Raw genomic sequence first — 16,097 nt, 5'->3', positions numbered from 1 at the left:
AGTTGAAGAAAATTGTTGATGCTGGAAGCTGGAGTGGACACAATTTTCTCAGGTGGTGGATCCAAAACTAAACCACATCTTCAAGCCACAGATAGAGAAAGTGATTCATGAGTTCCTGGCTACGCAAAAGAAAGAGGAAAAACTGTGCCAGCTCTTCCACCAGAGCCCGAGAATCAGGATCCTCCTGCTCCACCCCAAGATGCCTTGTAAGTGTGTTCCTGGTACTAAAAACAGCTGCAGTTGCAAAATACAAGTTTGGGGCAGAGGGTTTGGGGTGCGGGGGTGAGGTTGGGAACAAGGGGTTCAGAGTGTGGGAGGGGGCTCTGGGTTGGGGTGCGGGACAGAGTCAGGGCTCTGGGCTGGGGGGGCGGGGTTCAGGACTGGAGATTGGGGCATGGGTTTACCTTGGGCGGCTTCCTGTCAGCAGCGCAGCAGGCATGCTAAGGCAGGCTTCGTGGCACTGTGGACCGCGCCAGCAGCAGGTCTGGCTCCTAGGCCGAGGGCGGGGAGAGAGGGGAGAGAAATGTGGGGGAGAGAGAGGGCTGGGCCCACGGGCATCGCGCACTGCCCCCGCCCCGAGCACCCAGTCCGCACTCCCCATAGTGCGGAGCAGGTGCTCAGGGAAAAGGCAGCGCATGGAGCCGCGCCCCCCCAACCTAGGAGCCGGACCTGCTACTGGCAGCTTCCGGGGTGCAGCGCGGTGTCAGAACAGGTAGGGGCTAGCCTGTCTTAGCCGGGCAGCACTGCCAACGGGACTTTTAACAGCCGGTTGGCAGTACTGACCAGAGCTGCCATGACCCAGTACCTTACATTCCACAACCCAGTACTGGGTTTTGACCCGCAGTCTGAAAAACAGTGTTCTAGTACAATAATTCTGACCAACCAGATGTGTGACATTTTAGAGCAGACTCATAACCCAAAGACATGAACCTGATCTGAGAATTTTCAGATATAAGAGTAACACTTAACTCTAAGATAAAATGCCTGAATTTAACACTCAAATCACAAAAGTTTCAGATAGTGCAGGCAAAACAAAACAGATCCACCAGTTAATACTTTTCATTGTTTAACAGTATAAACCAAACCCAGAGGAGGTATTCAAAGTTTATTTTATCTTTATGAAAGAATACTACTTCAGTTTGATCTGATAAATGTTCTCTAAATAGTGCCATATCACAAAGGAGACCATTTAATAAAGTTTTTCCTCTATTTTGAACAAGAAATGTAAGGCTCTCTGGCACACAGTCTCAAGACAACCTACAGTAATTGTTTGAAAATAATTCATTTCGAACGTTTAGGAAATATTGCAGGAAGTCAATGCTGCAATTCAAGTATATTCCATCATATCATAAAACTGATTTTAATACTTGCTTGGGACTGTCATTTTGCTATTTGTAAAAGTTTCCATTTAAGGGCAAGTGTTGTTCTTCCAGGGACACGTGGGAAAGAGATGCCACAGAACCACCAAACCCCTCTCAACTCTCCCTCCAGAAAAATCAAAATTAAATTCAAAAGACTACCATGAATGAGAGGTCCTGTACAATCAACAAGTTTACAGTGCAGCTCTGCTCATTCCTCTCTGCCATATAACAATTATTTAAATTTCCTTCTTCCTTTTGTCATTTTAAATTCTATGGCAGAAAGAATGGTTTTTATTTTTCAATTTTAATCCTTTACACTAACGATTTTATGTTAGTGACTTTTTGTTTTAAAGTGAAACATCACATTTGAAATTGTTGGTTTTATTGTTCATTTGTACTTTATTGATGATTTTAGACAGTAACATACCCACCCATCTACACTGCAATTAGACACCTGCAGCTGGCCTGGGCCAGCTGACTCAAACTCACAGGGCTCAGGCTGCGGGGCTGGTTCATTGTGGTGTAGACATACCGAATCGGGCTGCAGCCAGAGCTCTAGGACTCTCCCACCTAACAGGGTCGTTGATCCCAGGCTCCAGCATAAGCCTGGACATCTACACCGCAATTAAACAGCCCTGCAGCCCGAGCCCCTGCGAGCCTGGGCCAGCTGCAGGTGTCTAATTGCAGAGTAGACATGCCAATAAATACTAAGGCCCTGTGCACAATATAGTTGTGCAAATGACTGTATTTACATGTTTTGGCTGAGGTACAGCCTAAGTCTTTCTGTACTATATGAAGTGGATATTTTCCTGCCAGCTCCTGTTCAACACAGCTTGTCCCCTTACCATTTTTGATTCACTCTCCACATCAAGCATGTTTCACCCACAGTAGGAATTCACTGTTTCCCCTTCTACAGACCGTCTCACCACAATTACAATGGAAGAAAGCAGAAGAAGAGGGAGATCCTTTGCAATTCAAGGCAGCAATGACAGTGGCCAGAGCAGCAAGAGCTATAAACACTGGTTTCATGGGGAGCTAGGGGCGGTTTGAAAGAAACACTGGCTGGCATCTCAGCCTCCTGAACTACACAGAAGGAGGAGCTTTTTATGGGGAGTTTCATGCTTTAGCCATCTATCCTTGATGGTGTACCTCCTAAAACAAAGAGTCTTTGCTACAATTCCAATTAATCAGATTCACTGGTTATCTATTTTTACTTTGCGGTTATTTTTGGAATGATTCCAGTACAAGTGAAAGTTATCTAATGATTTTGTGGTGAATTAACATAGCTGTCACGAAGTTGTTCAGAATTCACTGCAAATCTGCCATGTAATTTAGGTGTCCTATGTTACACAGTACAGAGGACCTTTCATGTAAGAATGCTCAAAATTATATTCCTCTCCCCCACAACAGAAAGCTTTGCATTTTTTTATCCATTATACATTAAATGGCTTTATTCAGAGCAACATTTAAGCACATGCTTAAATACCACTCAAGGGGTGAAGCAGTTTGTGCTTAACAGGTCATTAACTTTAAACACATGCTTAAGAGCTGTTCAAAATAGGAATGTTTTCCTAAATTGAAACCTAAAGCACCAGAAATTGGTGTTACTACTCTGACAACCAGAAAAAGGAATCTACTTCTACTTCACAGGGGAAAGATTAACGTATTTGAAAGGTTTCACAGTAGAAGCCATGTTAGTCTGTATTCGCAAAAAGAAAAGGAGTACTTGTGGCACCTTAGAGACTAACCAATTTATTTGAGCATAAGCTATCGTGCATAAGCTATCGTGAGCTGTAGCTCACGAAAGCTTATGCTCAAATAAATTGGTTAGTCTCTAAGGTGCCACAAGTACTCCTTTTCTTTTTGCGTATTTGAAAGGTGTTTTGTTTTTTAAAGTCGCTACTGCAATAACCAGAACTACAAACAGGATCTCTGGGAAATCAAAGTTTTACCTTCAAACATGGGTGTGCCTAAAAAGAAAAGGCCTATTTTCAGGAGTGCTGAGGACACACAACTGCGGTTGGCGTCGGTAGAAGTTGTAGATGCTCAACACATTAGAAGCTCATGCCACACTTATTTAGATGATTAAGTATGGATTTAGAGACTAATTTTAGGCACCTAACATTTTACTAGCACCCTTTTAAAAAAGAATTTAAAGAATCCATTCTGGGAACATGGTCTGATGCTAGCCAAGATGAGGAGCCAAGTCCTCTTCTGGCCTTGAATGATTATCCTGGGTAAATACTTACAAACCTTCAGAGTCACTATTCTAGAGCCCTCCGAGCATCCAATCCTGAGAGACTATTTAAAAAAGCAAAACAAGTTTACTTCTGAACTCCATCATAACGTAATGCTTCTTTAACACATAATATTTTAAGAATTTCTTGTTTGCGCAGGTCATTTAAAAAAAAAAAAAAAAGATGCTAACACTGTGGCTCTTGGCTATAAAACTACAGTTCCTGTTTATGAACCTCTCTCACACAGTGTAATCTCAAACTGAACAGAACTCAGAAAGAACAGAGACCTCAAAGAGGGCATCTCTTTCATGTAACATAATACTTGCATTGGTCACTACAAACTTTCTTAGCACATAGCCAGACTATTGTTTGGTATGGAGCAATGAGATTAAAAGGTAGAGATGGAAATCCAGACTGTAAGAGAGGTGGAGGGGGATGAACAAAAGGATGCAAAATGGCTCACAATTAGCAACAAAGTCTGATATGTTAAACAGAAAGCATGGGTGATTTTCTGAAATTCTGACATGTACAAATTTACCTGCCTGGAACCTAGTTATCAGCTATCACAGGGATTTTATCCCACAAAAGACAAAAACAAAACATTAGTCTTCAACAACGTCTCAAAATGTATCAAGGCTCTAATTCAGCAAATCACTTAAGAATATGCTTAACTTTAAGCATGTGAGGAATCCCAATGAAGTCAGGTTAAGCACATCTAAGTGCAAGGACATTTCCTTCTCAGGCATACATTTTCCTCCACCAATTTTTAATTTTTAAAAATGTTTATATACTGTAATGATAGACTGTTTACTAAGAACCTATCCTTACTTATCCACATGTATAAAAGCAAGGAAAATAAATCACATGCTGCAGGTGCATAAAGAAACACACAAATAGTATGGAATGCAGAATAAAAAATATTTTTAATAAATGAGAGAAACCCCGATGGGCTACATAATGTGTAAAGTTACTGTGAATATTTGATGTCACACGTTTACTGAACACAATTTAAGGTGGTTTATTTTCCCCCGGATGGTGGTATTAGAAAGTCAGATGAAATGGAAAGCAGAGTGTAATCAGTAAGCTGTAGAGAGTCTCAGACAAGGCAGAACAGAATGTTTAATATGTGAGCCAGGAGAAAAATAAAAGCTGGGTTTCTGCATCTTGTAAGCCCAGACTTTTTGAAGGCTCAAAAATCTCAGACTTTTTGAAATGTCTCCGTGAAGGGATGAGACAATGGCATTCAGAGGAAGGGTCACGTTTATTAGCTCTGGTCTACATTACACACAGCTCAACTTAAGTTTTTAGTGTAGACATGACCTTAGGAAACTTTTGGGAAAGGAAGAGCCTATACAGGAGGGATGGGCTCCACCAAAACAGAACCAGATTGCTGGCATGCAAAATTTAAAAACGTCCTAGAAGAGTTTATAAATCAAGGGCTGGGGGAAAGCTGACAGGTGTGGTGACACATCATGTAGGGGATGATTTATTAAAGGGGATACGCTATATCCTAGCAAAGAGGAGAGGATAGAAGATAACATACAGGTAGGAACAGAAAAGAAACAGCCATTGAAAAAGAGTCCCATTCAATTACACCACATGAAGGCAGAAAAATAAATATTGACAAATTTTATAAGTGCTTGTATACAAACACTAGACAGCTAAATACTAAAATGGGTGAACATGAGTGTCTCGTATTAAAAAAGGATATGGATATAACAGGTGTCACTTGACGGAATGATAATCCATGGGACACAGGGATACTAGTATTCTTACTTAAATTTAGGTATAGTAGTACATACCTAAATGTAAGCAAGTAAATAGTCCCATTGAAGTCAACAGGATAATTTATGTGCTTAAAATTAAGTATGTGTGCAGGAGTTTAGCTGGATCACAGCATTAGAAACCCTCTGGTGGAAGATACTACAGAAGAGCAAAGTAGTATAGAATACTGAACTTCTCTTAACAGCTAATCAAAAATGAGGATCATGAGAAATTGTATTTATAACTGGCTGAAGTCTTCAAAAGAAGACAACTCCAGGAGTGCAGGTATCCAAGGTAGCCAGACAACCCAGAACCTATTAATTGTTTCAAAAATACGTTTCAAAAGTAGTGACAACACTCTTTAAGAAGAGAAGACATGATTCTGGCACTTTTTGGGTGACTATAATATATTCAAAGTGAGAGGGAGATCAGACCACCTATCCTGTGTATATGGCTTACATAAAAGTTTGAGTTATAAGGCTTCTCTCATATGTACAATATGCAAGAGAGAACAGTAAAATACTGTGGATGGATCCAGCACAGTGTCAAACTCATTCAGAAGAAAGGACCAGAGCCCATGTTCAATTATGGTCCAGGAACTGGGATATAAAAAAGGATGTCATACTCCCCTCAAACCATGACAGCGCTTCCCCTGATGTCAGGTGGAGGTTTATGAAGAGATCAACGGGAGAATACAGCTTTTATGTAGTAACCAAACTTTTATTATTTATTCAGTGTCATTCATCGATAGAACCCACTTCTGTTTTATTTCTTCCCTCTCCATCGCTCCCTGTTCTCCGTGTCTCTTGTTTTCCTCTCTGTCTTTTCAGGCAGCCATTCCAAACCCACACCTTTCAAGGGCTTCACTCCCACTCCCTTTCCCAGTCTATCTGCTAATACAGTCAGCAATTAAATAGTTAAAATTGGCATTTAAGTGTCATCACTGGGCTTTAGAGTTATCACTCTAGTGAGATTAATAAAAACAAGGGAGTTAGCCTGAATCAATGATTCAGGCTGTCTGCAGACTCGGGCAGATGTCACTGCAGCATTTATACTTTGTTTGCTTTGGCAGGTTCTCTCTGAAGCCATGAGGACTAGAATTTATTTTTAAAGTGCTTAGGTCCCAAATAATCTGAAGCCGTCACGTAAATACATAATGTGCAGTGTCCTGAAAATTATGTACAATGGAGTCACTAAAAATGGGGATATAATCTTTTTTCTTCTATTTTATCTTTTTGTAACATTCTCTAGGAGTGAGAGAGACAAGAAAAGTGTTCTGTAAAAAATAATCACACATAGAAAGGAAAGGAAAAGTATTCAATAGCTGAAATAAACATTTTAAAAACAAAACAAAAATTTTGAATCTACTGTTAAGTTTTCATTCTGCTAAAATGGCAGCTGAAAGTAACAACATAATATTTTGCATTATCTTGGCACATTCAATTTGAGGAACTCAAAGCACTTGCACACATTAGTCAAGTAAGTCTCACAATATCCTGTGAGGCATGGTATCTAGTTTTTTTCCATATGACTGTAGTACATTTTTTTCTAGTTTATCATGTGTGTCCAAGTTAGAGGGGACTGCTAGTCTGCCCCTTTGTCAGCTTGCCTTGCAATAGTGACCAGAAAAGTTTATTTAAATTCCGAAGTAAGTTATCTTGAACATCCTCCTAACATTGCTGCATTCATAACATTTCTTGCCCAAACACACACATTTTCTTTAAGCTACCCTTTTCATTTCCCTTCCAAATATTACTGTTAGCAAGAAGATATTTAAATGAATCCTTGTCTATAACAGATGATTATTGAATCAACCTAGTTTCCTTGCTGAGAAGAGACTCTTTCCAAAGCAATCTGCTTTGCTTTTTTTTTTAATAGTATTAGATACTACTATATTAGATACTACTTCCTCAAGTTACATTTGGGAGGAATTACTGGTAACACAGCATTTTTCTTATCCCAGATACTGTATGGAATTAGTAAGTGTGGTGCTCTGTTGAGGTACGGAGAAACAACTTCCAGATTAAGAAATGGGAGTTGTAGGTAAGGAGTTTCAGGATGTATGCTTGCACATGGACATGGCAATATTTCCAGCACACAGAAGAAGCTCTGATTCCCAGCTGGGAACAAGCATTATCAAAGTAATGCCATTTGGACTCCCTACAACCTCAAGTTTTAATCACATACATTACAGTAGCAGCCCTCAGAGTCTCAGCAATACACCATCTATCCATACCTGAACTGGCTCATCTGGGGAAAGTCTTCTCAGGACATCACTAATAGCTCAAACTAGTTCTCAAACTCTTCCACTCTCTGGAACTGAAAAACAGGTATGTTAAATCATACCCACTCCAAATTAATTGGTGGAGCTCATAAGAGCAGTCCTAGACTCCAGCCAAGGCCTTCCTTCCACAAGATAGATCCCAAACAATTTTAAGCTTCATTTCAGAGATCAAAGAAATACACACACCATTGCAAAAGCTTGCCTAAAACTACAACACCATGTGGACTCGGGCACATAAGTAATACCTCTTGACTTCACCTGTAAGGCTGGCTGAGGTCAGTGTACTAGTCAGACATAACATGGATATTCAGCTCATGATTTCTATTGTTCTAGTCTCCCTAAACAGAGGGATAAATCCAGACAGTCTGCAAATGAGTCCCCCTTCCACACTCTTGTTCCCTGCCTTCCCCCCTCATTCCTAGTGACTGATATTTCCATACACAGAAATGGGGAGCTCATCACTAGCGACGGCTGTGGACCTCTCAAGTAGCTAGGCTCCATGTAAACATACAGGAGCTTGGGGCAATTTGCCTGGTAGGCCAGACTTTCTGTCTGATGCCACCCTCCAGATCCCAAAAGACAATACCACTGCAACACGCAAAGTGGAGCTCCCTCACCACCTTGTGCCAAGAAGCAATCAGGTTCTGGAACTGGTGTACTCAACAGAGCATAATTCCCACAGTCCTTCACTTAAAAAGGCATAAGTAACGACCTGGCACACCACCTCAGTAGAAAGTACTCAGAGCATCCCAAGTGGTCTCTGGAGGATTATCCCTTGTGGACTAATATATGCTGGCTATCATATAAATCATAGAATCATAGACCTTGAGAGGTCATCTAGTACAGTCCCCTGCACTCAAGGCAGGGCCAAGTATTGTCTAGACCATCCCTGACAGGTGTTTGTCTAACCTGCTCTTAAAAGTCTCCAATGATGGAGATTCCACAACCTTCCTAGGAAATTTATTCCAGTGATTAGCCACCCTGACAGGAAGTTTTTCCTGATTTCCAACCTAAACTTCCCTTGCTGCAAGTTAAGCCCATTGCTTCTTGTACTATCCTCAGAGTTTAAAAAGAACAATTTTTCTCCCTCCCCCTTTTACATACTTGAAAATTGTTATGTCCCCCCTCAGTCTTCTCTTTTCCAGACTAAACAAACCTAATTTTTCCAATTTTCCCCTCAGAGGTCATGTTTTCTAGATCTTTAATCATTTTTGTTGTTCTTCTCTGGACTCACTCCAATTTGTCCACATCCTTCCTGAAGTGTGGCATTCAGAACTGGACACAATACTCCAGTTGAGGCCTAATCAGTGCAAAGCAGAGCAGAAGAATTACTTCTCATGTCTTACTTACAACAATCTCTCAAAATAAATTGACCCCTGGAATTGTCCCTGTGTGCTACAAATAAGAGATCCTGAATGGCTTTGTTCTCTGTAGATACTAACAAAGGTCTCTCTTTACAATCTTACAACACTCCTCCTAATATATCCCAGAATGATGTTCACTTTTTTTGCAACAGCATTACACTGTTGACTCATGTTTAGCTTGTGGTCCACTATGACCCCCAGATCTCTTTCTGTGGTAGTCCTTCCTAGGCAATCAGACCCAGAACTTAAATATATATCATATTAATAGTATGCATTATTCGCACCATATATTAGTATGCATTAAGTACCAACAACATTAAGCACAAATATTATAACAGTGATATGGCCTAAAAAGGCCTATACCATAACCCTGTTCACTTATGCTAAGTAAGTATTTGGCACAAGCAGATAGGAAACCTGTCAAAATGAAGATACATTCATTCTATGTCTTAGTACAAGCTTCACGGATCAGTAGCTTCACGGAACGCTAGTATCTAAAACAAAGGTAAGGAAGGAACAGAACAACAAGTTAGGGAACTGGAGCAAACTGCTGGGCTGGATTTTAGTGATGTGTGAAGACATGTGTAACTTGTAAAATCATAAATAATACCAGCTGAAACATGTAATTTGGGGAGTACACGTTCTGCATAAAGTCTATGCAACATCGCTGCATGGGATCGCTGTTCGGAGACAGGTATCATATAGAACCTTTTCTCTGTACCATATTAATAAACCTGACTGATATTGATTATTTGGTCTACGGTATATTTCATAATGAACCAAAGTCTGGTCAAGCAAATGACTATACAATTTATCAACCTGTTGTTCAGCAACATTGCAAACAAGTGCCCCCTTTTCTGTTCCAGAGCAGGAAGAGGTCCCAGCTATCAGACACTTTTCTCCTCTCCTGGTCAAAAGACATATTATCCACTTTCCCTCTGGTTCCTGTGATTCTCAGAGTCACCACAGAGATCACACATGATGCAGCCAGAGTTTTCCTCATTGCTCTCTCTTGGGCAAGACAATTACGGTTCACAGAGCTGCTACACCTAGTGCAAGACCTCCACATGCACGACATTCAAGAGTGGGACTTTGTTCAGAACCAAGGTCAGATTCTTCACCCCCTCCCAAAGTCCCTGAACTTCATAGCATACATGTCAGTTGGCTGAGCCACACAAACAGCATTTGTTCTGCAGAGGTACAAGACATCTCAGCTAAAACAGAAAACCATCCAGCAGAGTCCTTTCAAGAGGAAGTGGAAACAATTCTGCATATGGCCCTCCCAGGAAGGTGTGACTCTTTCAGAAAGATCCTGTTTGTAAAATCCTATGTTCTCCAACTAAAAGCAAACAAGACTCAACATCATTTCAGTCAGAGTCCTAGCTGCAAACTTCATCGGTCACCCTCTAATCCAGCCTTTTATCACCTCATAGTGACCAAGTGCTTTAAAGTCCTGAGCCATGCCTTTCCACCAACCAGAGAACCACCTCCACCCTGGCACCAAACTACTGTCTTAACAATTCTTTGTCTTTTATTCTTATAAAACCCCCATTTGAGCTATGAATGACTATTCACTTTACCATCTCTCCATAAAGATTCCTTTCCTAGTGGCCATCATCTAAGCTAGGAGGGTGAGCAAGATTCAAACCTTGATTTGAATCAAGGTTCAGATCCACAGTATACAGGATTCCATAAGGATAAAAAGATGTTGAGGTCTCACTGCAAATTCTTATCTAAAGAGGTTTCCAAATTTCACATGAATCAGTCAGTCACTCACTCACTCACTTCTTTGCTAAACTCCATTCAAACCATTGGGAAGCTAGATTATACACATTAAATGTAAAGAGACCTTTGTTAGTATCTACAGAGAACAATGCCATTCAGGATCTGTCTTATTTGTAGCACACAGGGACAATCCTAGGGGTCAATTTATTTTGAGAGATTGTACATAAGAATGGCCATACTGGGTCAGGCCAATTATACAAGAATTAGGCAGCATACCCTTACTTATTACAAAACATTAGGGCCTTTCCCCTCCCACAGGTATCAGGGTTCATTCTACTAAATCTAAAGTGGCTTACATGTTACCCCAGATTTGAGGGGTGAGTGTACCCCAGATTTTGATTGAGCCCACTGCAATCATATTATGTGCATTCAGTCATCATGAATTAATAAAAAATGGACCACCACCTACGTAAGGGTTAATTTGAACAAGCAAAGTTTCCGGAGGCAAGGTCAAATACATTTACAGGCTTATAGTCTCTACTAATCAGAATGGGAGGAGAGTAGAGAAAAAGTCAACAACTGAGAGAAAAGCAAATTAGTGAACGAGAACCTTTGAGTTTGGGCACCTTTGATATAGAAGTTTATTATGACTAAGATTGTTAGGAATGTTTGTTGATAAATAATGTACTGATGTTAGGAGACATGTCGACCTAGTAGGGGTCATTATGATGTGTGTTTTGTAAAAGCTAGCTGTAGAAGGATTAGAGTGTACTTTGGAGCAGTCTTCTGAAGCTATCCTGAGAGGGTTTTTTCCTAACACCTTACTCCCTGGCAGGGAAGCAACCGGCCATTGTTGAACTGCTGCAATTTACTCAATACCGTTCCAGATTTTACGTAAATATTTGGGATGTTCTAAACCTATTGTTGTATGTCCGTGTGTGCTTAAATCTAACAAACTGTAGTTTTAGATAAGAGCATGCTTACTTGTATTAATCTTTCATCAGCTGAAGCTCTGTGTTCCCATTGATTTATTCCTGACACTGCCTGGAGTGAAACAGTGAAGTTACCACTGCTATGGGTTCTGAAAACTCTGGGTAACATATGCTGCTTACCTTAGGAATCAGAGTAACAGCCGTGTTAGTCTGTATTCGCAAAAAGAAAAGGAGTACTTGTGGCACCTTAGAGACTAACCAATCGGATGAAGTGAGCTGTAGCTCACGAAAGCTCATGCTCAAATAAATTGATTAGTCGCTAAGGTGCCACAAGTACTCCTTTTCTTTTTGCGAATACAGACTAACACGGCTGTTACTCTGAAACTTACCTTACAGTAGTGTTTCTGAACCTGGTGAACCCTTTTGGACTAAAAAAAAAATAGCGACCTTCCCTTACTAAGACTTGAAAAAATTGCAACCCCCTATCTTAAATATCATTAAGTTATGACTAGTACTCATGGCTGGTATTGGCAAGCAGGGCAATTGCCCAGGGCCCCATGACACAGGGGCCTCACAAAGCTAAGTTATATGCTTCAGCCCCAGGCAATGGGGCTCAGGCTTCAGCTACGGGCAACGAGGGGCTGAAGCATGTAACTAAGCTTCCCGGGGTTCCCTGTGGTGTGTGGCCCCTGGCAGTTGCCCTGCTTATCACCCCATAATGCCAGCCCTCACTTGCAACCCCCCACCCTGTCCCACAATGCCCTTGGGGGTCATGAGCCCTGATTTTAGAAGCACTGCTAACTGGTAGTTCTTTGAGATGCATGCCAATCCTATGACTCACTCCCTTTCCCCACTACTTCAGAGTCCTCCTATATAAGTAGGATTCTAGATTAGCAAGCAAACAGAGTGGTAATTGGAGGTGCACTCCTCCTTTAGTCCCTCTGGTAAGGGGGCATGAAGACACGCAGGGCACACATGCCCCCAACACTGTTGGCCAAAAGATTTCAGACTTGTGGATTTCCGTAAGTGGGACCTCCAAGGACTAAGCATTTCAAAGAACTAGACACGGCAAGATAAGGGCCTTGTTTTTTCCTTGTTGCTGTACAGTCCTAATTCTAATGAGCAACAGGTCATCCTACACCAGTAAATTCAGATGTGTCATTGCGAGTCTATTTATAGCATGCACCAAAGTAACTTTCTTGACTGAAGTTTCTTCAAAAGGAAGGCTATCATTGTCTAGCAGATCAAAGATCTACTCTTTCCTCAGCATAGCATTATACTTTTTTTTGTTTTTGGTTTAGGTTACGTTACTTCCCAGCCTTCTGTTACCTTTTTCCCTTCAGGCGCACATAAAACTGTCTCAACTTTAAAGTGTGCGTAATATTGCAGGGTAATATCCTCACACACATCAAGACAATCTGCAAGGTATTTAAATATGAAAAATATTGTGTAGCCAGTTTTTCAGATACCCTAAAAAATATGCTTTAATTCCAAGGATTTAGCTGTACAACTCCTATTATACTTTCATGGACATCCCTGTGCGCGTAAATTATCCCGTGGGGGACAACATTTTAAACTTGATCATATAGTATACTCTATACTCAACAAAAGTTAATTAAGATGATGTAAAGACTGCAGGCATGGTGATTTCATACATATTATCTTCCAAGAAAATTACAGTTAACAAACTTTATTAGAAACACAGAATTAAGGCTACATCTAAACAAGGTACCCAATCTGTGGATGTATTGAAAATGTGCCCCATAACTATTACAATTTGTTTTTTTACATACATGTCTCAAATGCTAAGTGTGACACTTTGTCACCATACTAAGACTTTGTTAGTTTTGTTAGTATACTTTGTTCTTTTCATGCCAGTGCTCTAAAAACACAATCTACACATGAGAGTTCTATGAACGAAGACATGGTAGCTCTTTCTAGCAACATTTGGATAATTGGCTGCAACAGAGTAACCACAGAACCTTTTCCTTGTGAGGCGCTAAGCACCCTCACCGTCTTGCATGACCAGGCCTTTAATGAAGAGTGGGGAAACTTCATCTCAACAGACTGATTGTTCTAACACCTTAAGATGACAATATATTTACCAACATTAACTATTTCACTGATGATCATTGTAGCAGGAACAGCTAATGTGTTTCTCCCACAATCCAGAACGGCCTACCATGTTTAAAATCCCAGCTGGTGGTTAGCCATTGTCAAAATCTACCACATATTAGAAACAAACTAGAAAAATAAACAAGGCCTTCTCTGCCTATTTTTCATTTTTGTATTTAATTCAATAGCCTCCATTCTGTTCTTACCATATCGACCAGTAAAGCATCACAAACTCAATATAACACCAAATACAAGCTAACAAGTCAATCTCACTAATTCACATAACCACTGCAAATTACTGAATTTTGCAAATTCCATACAAATCAACAACATACTTTGTTTGGGGATTTTTTTGTTTGGGGTTGTTGTTGTTGATCATAGTTCAACTTCAAGCATTTATGATAATGCAGTAGAGGTTTCTAAATTTTAATTCATGGACCACTGGCAGTCCAGAGCAGTTGGTGGTGGTCTGTGGAAAGCTGGCTGGTAACATGGTGCAGGTGCCACTCTTTTTTTCCAATTGATAAGTTTCATTAAAAGAAACTAAAACTATATTACATATTTTCCGAATATTACTTTTATGTAAGCGATTGCTGTAGATACCATATGAACGTTATATGATCATGAACGGGAGAGAATATTGTCCATATGTTGCAAATGGGAGGGGAAGTAGCCCATGAGATTAAGATAAGGTCCACACTATCAAAAAATAAGTTTGAGAACCCCGGTTTAAAATACCTGCTAAGGTTAGATTATTTTTACAATGCAAGACCCTGCTACAGCATCTATTACCTGCTGAGAGGTGAGAACCCCCTGTCAAATTTGTTGTGAATTATTAAAGAGATTCTAATGCATTCAGTAGTTTTGTTAGAACAAGAATGCACTTAAAAACAAGAAAGTTACAATAAATCATTATCAGTCTGGTTTAAACAAAGAAAAAAAACCTGTGGAATTCAAAGTTAAGGCAGCTAATTCATCCTGAACTCACTGTATTTGTGTACTGCTGCAGGTGTTGAGGTCAGTTCTCACCATGTGCTGGGAATTTATGCATGCAATAACCTTCAGTGGAAGAATTTACTTGAGGGTATGAAAGATTACACTCTGTTCAGGGACTCCATCCACTCCTAGGATACAGTGGACATGACATCTAACTAGAATTTAAAGTTGTGAATTTCCTAGCTCTCTCCCTATCTCCCAATTTAAGTCAGACCCTTATGTTTAATATAAGCTTTTTCAAAAGCATATTTAAATAGGTAACGTTACATCAAAAAGAAAAGGAGTACTAGTGGCACCTTAGAGACTAACCAATTTATCTCTAAGGTGCCACTAGTACTCCTTTTCTTTTTGCGAATACAGACTAACACGGCTGCTACTCTGAAACATGTTACATCAAATGATAACATTTTTATTTTCTTTCAGGGAAGTCTACAATACCAGTTGCTATTACTACTCTAACTGACACACAACAGCATCAAACCTAAAACAATATTTAAGTGCCTGTAAATTTTTAGAGACTTCCCAACTTAGATTAAAACACAAGACATTAGCTTTCCATTTGCTTATTAAAACTGGAATAAAGGAAAGATAGGGTTTAGTTTAGCAAAGATAAGCATGACCAGCCAAGAGGTAAAACTTGGCAATACAAGTGTAACTTTCTTCCTAAGCCAACCAAAAAAAAAAAAAAGTTGCTTACAAGTAGATGTCAATAACTCAACCTAATTTAAAAAATGCGTCAAGATAAATTATCACCTTTCAAGTAACAGTTTCTTGTCTTCAACCAATCTTCTTTATCCAGTCCATGAAAGGGTGCGGAAGGATGTTTTAGTTCCGCTCCTAACTTAGGCTGTTTCATACAAACTTCTGTTGGTGAAAGAAACAAGCTCTTCTCCAGATCTGTGTAGCCCCAGAGCTTGTCTCTTTCACCAACAGAAGTTGGTCCCCTAAAAAAAATATATATATATATTACTTCACCCACCTTTTCTCTCTAATATCCTGGGACCAACAGGGCTACAACGGCTCTGCAAACAATTGTTTTGTGCTGCAGATGAAACTCTGATTTGTTCATTTAAACTGTATCTGGGTTTGAGAAAATCGGTGGAAAAGAAAATAGGGACCGGCGGGTGGTGAGCAAGGGGAAAGGAAGCAGGGAGTGAACAGTGTGCGGTGCAGAGCGGAATGGGGTACACAGGCTCAGCGGTGGGCTAAGCGGCAGGCGGTGCTGGGGAAGAGGGCAGCAGGGTTGGGGTAAGGAATCCAGGGCACAGAGGGAAGCCAACAGCGGGTGAGGAGTACAGCGCTTGGGGGGACAGGGCGAA

General features: G+C 40.4%; 1 protein-coding gene across 4 annotated transcripts in view; it reads right to left on the bottom strand.

Annotated features, from left to right (window-relative positions):
• The window catches only part of CEMIP2 (cell migration inducing hyaluronidase 2), an 80,690-nt gene that overhangs the window by 49,547 nt on the left and 15,046 nt on the right, over positions 1–16,097 (bottom strand). Inside the window, exon 2 of one of the 4 annotated variants that reach the window (XM_077817588.1) lies at positions 7,599–7,681. The exons of 2 other annotated variants lie outside the window; for them this stretch is intronic. The gene's annotated coding sequence lies outside the window, so the exon portion shown is untranslated. Of the gene's footprint in view, positions 1–7,598; positions 7,682–15,531; positions 15,643–16,097 lie in introns of those variants that run through there. One more of the 4 variants, XM_077817590.1, reaches the window with a different exon arrangement.

This window comes from Eretmochelys imbricata, chromosome 5 (assembly GCF_965152235.1).
Source record: "Eretmochelys imbricata isolate rEreImb1 chromosome 5, rEreImb1.hap1, whole genome shotgun sequence".
Taxonomy (NCBI): Eukaryota; Metazoa; Chordata; order Testudines; family Cheloniidae; genus Eretmochelys; species Eretmochelys imbricata.
Note: the sequence above shows the minus strand (reverse complement) of the source record. Positions and strands in the feature narration are given on the sequence as shown.